Consider the following 8032-nt stretch of genomic DNA (forward strand, 5'->3'; position numbering starts at 1 on the left):
TGTTTTTGTTGCAAGGGAAGTGGTCACTAGAAGCGGAACTGCCCCAAATACTTAGCGGACAAGAAGGCCGGCAACAGTAAAGGTATATGTGATATACATGTAATTGATGTGTACCCTACCAGTACTCATAGTAGCTCCTGGGTATTTGATACCGGTGCGGTTGCTCACATTTGTAACTCAAAGCAGGAGTTGCGGAATAAGTGGAGACTGGCGAAGGACGAGGTGACGATGCGCATCGGGAATGGTTCCAAGGTCGATGTGATCGCCGTTGGCACGCTACCTCTACATTTACCTATGGGATTAGTTTTAAACCTCAATAATTGTTATTTAGTGCCAGCTTTGAGCATGAACATTGTATCAGGATCTCGTTTAATTGGAGATGGCTACTCATTTAAATCCGAGAATAATGGTTGTTCTATTTATATGAGAGATATGTTTTATGGTCATGCTCCACTGGTGAATGGTTTATTCTTAATGAATCTCGAGCGTAATGTTACACATATTATAGTGTGAATACCAAAAGATGTAAGGTTGATAATGATAGTCCCACATACTTGTGGCACTGCCGCCTTGGTCACATAGGTGTCAAACGCATGAAGAAGCTCCATGCAGATGGACTTTTGGTGTCTCTTGATTACGAATCATTTGACACGTGCGAACCATGCCTCATGGGTAAAATGACCAAGACTCCGTTCTCAGGAACAATGGAGCGAGCAACCAACTTATTGGAAATCATACATACTGATGTGTGCGGTCCAATGAGTGTTGAGGCTCGCGGTAGCTATCGTTATGTTCTCACCCTCATTGATGACTTGAGTAGATATGGGTATGTCTACTTAATGAAACACAAGTCTGAGACCTTTGAAAAGTTCAAGGAATTTCAGAGTGAGGTTGAGAATCAACGTGACAAGAAAATCAATTCTTGCGATCAGATCATGGGGGAGAATACTTGAGTCGCGAATTTGGCACACACTTAAGGAAATGTGGAATAGTTTCACAACTCACGCCGCCTGGAACACCTCAGCGTAATGGTGTGTCCGAACATCGTAATCGCACTCTATTGGATATGGTGCGATCTATGATGTCTCTTACCGATTTACCGCTGTCATTTTGGGGCTATGCTTTTGAGACTGCCGCATTCACTTTAAATAGGGCTCCATCGAAATCCGTTCAGACGACACCGTATGAATTATGGTTTGGGAAGAAACCTAAGCTGTCGTTTCTAAAAGTTTGGGGATGCGATGCTTATGTCAAGAAACTTCAACCTGAAAAGCTCGAACCCAAGTCGGAAAAATGCGTCTTCATAGGATACCCTAAAGAAACTATTGGGTATACCTTCTACCTCAGATCCGAAGGCAAGATCTTTGTTGCCAAGAATGGATCCTTTCTAGAGAAAGAGTTTCTCTTGAAAGAAATAAGTGGGAGGAAAGTAGAACTTGATGAAGTATTACCTCTTGAACCGGAGAGTGGCACAGCTCAGGAAATTGTTCCTGAGGTGCCTGCACCGACTAGAGAGGAAGTTAATGATGATGATCATGAAACTTCAGATCAAGTTGCTACTGAACTTCATAGGTCCACAAGGACACGTTCCGCACCAGAGTGGTACGGCAACCCTGTCTTGGAAATCATGTTGTTAGACAACGGTGAACCTTCGAACTATGAAGAAGCGATGGCGGGCCCGGATTCCGACAAATGGCTGGAAGCCATGAAATCCGAGATAGGATCCATGTATGAAAACGAAGTATGGACTTTGACTGACTTGCCCGATGATCGGCGAGCCATAGAAAATAAATGGATCTTTAAGAAGATGACAGACGCGGATGGTAATGTAACCATCTATAAAGCTCGGCTTGTCGCTAAGGGTTATCGACAAGTTCAAGGGGTTGACTACGATGAGACTTTCTCACCCGTAGCGAAGCTGAAGTCCGTCTGGATCATGTTAGCAATTTCCGAATTCTATGATTATGAGATATGGCAAATGGACGTCAAAACGGCATTCCTTAATGGTTTCCTTAAGGAAGAATTGTATATGATGCAGCCGGAAGGTTTTGTCGATCCTAAGAATGCTGACAAGGTGTGCAAGCTCCAACGCTCAATTTATGGGCTGGTGCAAGCATCTCGGAGTTGGAACATTCGTTTTGATGAGATGATCAAAGCGTTTGGGTTTACGCAGACTTATGGAGAAGCCTGCATTTACAAGAAAGTGAGTTGGATCTCTGTAGCATTTCTCATATTGTATGTGGATGACATACTGTTGATGGGAAATGATATAGAATTCTTGGAAAGCATAAAGGCCTACTTGAACAAGTGTTTTTCAATGAAGGATCTTGGAGAAGCTGCTTACATATTAGGCATCAAGATCTATAGAGATAGATCGAGACGCCTCATTGGTCTTTCACAGAGTACGTACCTTGACAAGATATTGAAGAAGTCAAAATGGATCAATCAAAGAAAGGGTTCTTGCCTGTATTGCAAGGTACGAGATTGAGCACGGCTCAATGCCCGACCACAGCAGAAGATAGAGAAAAGATGAGTGTCGTCCCCTATGCCTCGACCATAGGGTCTATCATGTATGCTATGCTGTGTACCATACCTGATGTAAACCTTGCTGTAAGTTTGGTAGGAAGGTACCAAAGTAATCTCGGCATGGAACACTGGACAGCGGTCAAGAATATCCTGAAGTACCTGAAAAGGACTAAGGATATGTTTCTCGTTTATGGAGGTGACGAAGAGCTCGTCATAAAGGGTTACGTCGATGCTAGCTTCGACACAGATCTGGATGACTCTAAGTCACAAACCGGATACGTGTATATTTTGAATGGTGGGGCAGTAAGCTAGTGAAGTTGCAAGCAAAGCGTTGTGGCGGGATCTACATGTGAAGCGGAGTACATGGCAGCCTCGGAGGCAGCACAAGAGGCAATCTGGGTGAAGGAGTTCATTACCGACCTAGGAGTCATACCCAATGCGTCGGGCCCGATGACTCTCTTCTGTGACAACACTGGAGCTATTGCCCTTGCCAAGGAGCCCAGGTTTCATAGGAAGACCAGGCATATCAAGCGTCGCTTCAACTCCATTCGTGAAAGTGTTCAAAATGGAGACATAGATATTTGTAAAGTACATACGGACCTGAATGTGGCAGATCCTTTGACTAAACCTCTCCCTAGAGAAAAACATGATCAAGACCAGAACTGCATGGGTGTTCGATTCATCACAGTATAACTAGACTATTGACTCTAGTGCAAGTGGGAGACTGTTGGAAATATGCCCTAGAGGCAATAATAAAATGGTTATTATTATATTTCTTTGTTCATGATAATTGTCTATTGTTCATGCTATAATTGTGTTATCCGGAAATCGTAATACATGTGTGAATACATAGACCACAACACGTCCCTAGCGAGCCTCTAGTTGACTAGCTCGTTGATCAAAAGATAGTCATGGTTTCCTGACTATGGACATTGGATGTCATTGATAATGGGATCACATCATTAGGAGAATGATGTGATGGACAAGACCCAATCCTAAGCATAGCTCAAAGTTCGTGTAGTTCGTTTGCTATAGCTTTTCCGAATGTCAAGTATCATTTCCTTAGACCATGAGATTGTGCAACTCCCGGATACCGTAGGAGTGCTTTGGGTGTGCCAAACATCACAACATAACTGGGTGACTATAAAGGTACACTACAGGTATCTCCGAAAGTGTCTGTTGGGTTGGCACGAATCGAGACTGGGGTTTGTCACTCCGTATGACGGAGAGGTATCTCTAGGCCCACTCGGTAATGCATCATCATAATGAGCTCAATGTGACCAAGTGGTTGATCACGGGATCATGCATTACAGTACGAGTAAAGTGACTTGCCAGTAACGAGATTGAACGAGGTATTGGGATACCGACGATCGAGTCTCGGGCAAGTAACGTACCGATTGACAAAGGGAATTGTATATGGGATCGATTGAATCCTCGACATCGTGGTTCATCTGATGAGATCATCGAGGAGCATGTGGGAGCCAACATGGGTATCCAGATCCCGCTGTTGGTTATTGACCGGAGAGTCGTCTCGGTCATGTCTGCGTGTCTCCCGAGCCCGTAGGGTCTACACACTTAAGGTTTGGTGACGCTAGGGTTGTTGAGATATTAGCATACGCTCACCCGAAAGTTGTTCGGAGTCCCGGATGAGAACCCGGGCGTCACGAGGAGTTTCGAATGGTCCGGAGGTTAAGATTTATATATAGGAAGTCATGTTTCGGCCATCGGGAAGGTTTCGGGGGTAATCGGTATTGTACTGGGACCACCGGAAGGGTCCCGGGGGTCCACCGGGTGGGGCCACCTATCCCGGAGGGCTCCATGGGCTGAAGTGGGAGGGTAACCATCCCCTAGTGGGCTGGTGCGCCCCCCCCATGGGCCTCCCCTGCGCCTAGGGTTGGAAACCCTAGGGGTGGGGGCGCCCCACTTGGCTTGGGGGGCACTCCACCCCCTTGGCTGCCGCCCTCCCTTCGAGATTCAATCTCCTAGGGCCGGCGCCCCCCGTAGGGGTCCTATATATAGTGGGGGGAGGTAGGGCAGCCGCACCCTAGCCCCTGGCACCTCCCTATCCCTCCCGTGACACTCCTCCCTCTCCTTGAGCTTGGCGAAGCCCTGCCGAGATCACCTTTGCTTCCACCACCACGCCGTCGTGCTGCTGGATCTTCATCAACCTCTCCTTCCCCCTTGCTGGATAAAGTTGGAGGAGACGTCTTCCCAACCGTACGTGTGTTGAACGCGGAGGTGTCGTCTGTTCGGCGCTAGGTCATCGGTGATTTGGATCACGACGAGTACGACTCCATCAACCCCGTTCTCTTGAACGCTTCCGCGCGCGATCTACAAGGGTATGTAGATGCACTCCTCTCTCCCTCGTTGCTAGATGACTCCATAGATTGATCTTGGTGATGCATAGAAAATTTTAAAATTCTGCTACGTTCCCCAATAGTTGCTATGTGCTCACTACTAAATTACAAATCATTGTTAATTAAAATTGGCTTTGATATACCTTGGGATCCGGGTGGATTCACTACTTGAGCACTATATGCCTAGCTTAATGGCTTTAAAGAAAGCGCTACCAGGGAGACAACCCGGAAGTTTTAGAGAGTCATTTATTTTTGTTGAGTGCTTTCATATAGTTTAAAAACAACAAAAATAAAGAGGGGAACCCAAAACTTTTCAAAAAGAAAAGTGAAAGTAAGAAAGACAAGCACTGTTGAAGTGGGAGTGCTCTCTGAACTTTGTTCATGCTCACGACAACTTTGTGAATCTTGATTACAGAAACTTTTCAACAAAAATAATTATCCCCTTGTACAATTCCATTGTATTATAAAAATAATGTGCCAAGGTTTGCCTTTAGGATGTTTACATTTGCTTGATGGTTTGTACGGTGCAGGACAGAAACTTTGGCTGTAGTGCGTGATTTGACAATTTTAGCTGGAACGTCAAATGGTTCTGATTCTTTTTGCACTGTCTTCCTATACAAATTGTTTATTTTTCCTAATTTTGGTAGAACTAGCAGGGTCACCCGCGCATCTGCGCGGCTAGATTGTTGATTTGTATTGTGACATTATTTGAAAGACCACTTATTTTAATGCTTACAATAGATATTATAAATTTAACCTACCTTTGAAGTGAAACTTTGTATCATCCTTTTATAATATTAGTGATGTGGGGCTCAAAACTATATTCCACTTTTGGCATTTTAAAATTACTGTTCCACAAATAAGCCGTGTAATAGTTGTGCGACATGTCTATCATGAAGTTTGTCATGAAGTTCCATCGAGGCACCTGGTATCTATGCCGCATCCAACCGGCAAGCCATCTAATTTCATCAATGCTCGTCTATCTCTTGCGTTTCTCACTCTCACATTGTAATATCATTGGACTGAGCTCCCTTGAGATTCTACAACTTCATCTCGGCCTTCTTTATACTGAGTTGACCCTTACATTAATAGCAACAACTCCTGATCGAGCACCACATTAGGTGGCAATAAGCTTTGAAGGTGTCATATCATCTAACTTCTAGTTGGTGCACATTTATGCGGCTGGATTTCCTGTGTATTCTCATATCTAAATTAGCATTAGGATGTTTGTATAGGAAAGTAGACTTGCAATTTGAAAAAGATAGATTTGCAAATCAGTTAAATTATTATAGTCAAAATAAGCAATTTGGATACTCATTTGTCAAAAGAAAACAATTCTTGTCGGTATCTGTATCATTAGGAAATATAAATGGACTCAAGTCAATTAGTTTTATCATCTAAACCATATTGTGGTACGCTGATGTCATGCCAAACTATATAGTGGTGTCAGTCTTTTAACCACAATTTTCAAGAAACATCTCAGCAAAACAAAATATCTAACACTAATGTCTAGTATAGTTATCTGATCACTATTTCAGTGGCATTGTGCAATATAATATCTGTGTGTGTGCTTCCAATTAATGTCTAAAACAACATAAACTTTTGTTTGTGTATATTAAGAAGTACTAAGATAACCTCGCCTGCTAAATATAACCTTATCTATGTAGTTAATACATTTTTTACCATGGCATGTGTATAACCCTCTTGCACGGTTTTTTATTTTCCTCAAATAATTATATTAGCCTTGCCCATCAGTCGAAGAATTTTCATCCTTTTTTATCAGTGTATAGAATATATTGGAGGGCATGGAGGCCAAGGACTAGAGGGGAAACCCTTCTCCCATCTAGGGAGGAGGTCAAGGAAGAAGAGGAAGAAGGGGGCCCCTCTCCCCCTCTCCTCCGGTCGCCGACGCCGCCGTGGCCATCATCATCATCACCGCGATCTTCACCAACACCTCCGCCATCTTCACCAACATCTCCATCACCTTCCCCCCTCTATCTACAGCGTCCACTCTCCCGCAACCCGCTGTACCCTCTACTTGAACATGGTGCTTTATGCTTCATATTATTATCCAATGATGTGTTGCCATCCTATGATGTCTGAGTAGATTTTCGTTGTCCTATCGGTGGTTGATGAATTGCTATGATTGATTTAATTTGCTTGTGGTTATGTTGCTGTCCTTTGGTGCCCATCATATGATTGCGCGCGTGGATCACACCATAGGGTTAGTTGTATGTTGATAGGACTATGTATTGGAGGGCAAGAGTGACAGAAGCTTCAACCTAGCATAGAAATTGATGCATACGGGATTGAAGGGGGGCCAATATATCTTAATGCTATGGTTGGGTTTTACCTTAATGAACATTAGTAGTTGCGGATGCTTGCTAATAGTTCCAATCATAAGTGCATAGAATTCAAGTAAGGGATGACATGCTAGCAGTGGCCTCTCCCACATAATACTTGCTATCGGTCTAGTAAAGTAGTCAATTGCTTAAGGGACAATTTCGCCACACACCTACCATCACTTTTCCACACTCGCTATATTTACTTTATTGTTTCCTAACCTAAACAGCCCCTACCTTCTATTTACTTGCTCTTTATTATCTTGCAAACCTATCCAACAACACCTACAAAGTACTTCTAGTTTCATACTTGTTCTAGGTAAAGCAAACGTCAAGCGTGCGTAGAGTTGTATCGGTGGTCGATCGAACTTGAGGGAATATTTGTTCTACCTTTAGCTCCTCGTTGGGTTCGACACTCTTACTTATCGAAAACTGTTGCGGTCCCCTATACTTGTGGGTTATCAGTGACCTCCGTCCTGCCGCTGTGCTGGTCTTGGTCTCGTTGCACCGAAATGGCAACCTTTGCCCGATGCCTTGGCCTGTGCTTGCCCCCTTTGCACCAAAGGGGAAACAAGGACACTACACAGGCCGGTGCCCGCCTGGTCTCGATAGTCATGGCTTGGGTCACAGGGAGGTAACCCCGCCTTGATCTCTCTGTCTCTTCGCGAGCCTGCCTAATGAGGCTGCTTCTGAGGAAGCTTTCTGTCGTCCGCCCCGTGAGGCTTGGCCCCTCGCGAGGGTCTTGAGCTTGAGCTGATGAAGGAGGCCCGCGCTGGGCCCCCACTTGAGCCACGCCGCAGGCTGCAG

Source organism: Triticum urartu, chromosome 7 (assembly GCF_003073215.2).
Source record: "Triticum urartu cultivar G1812 chromosome 7, Tu2.1, whole genome shotgun sequence".
Classification (NCBI taxonomy): domain Eukaryota; kingdom Viridiplantae; phylum Streptophyta; class Magnoliopsida; order Poales; family Poaceae; genus Triticum; species Triticum urartu.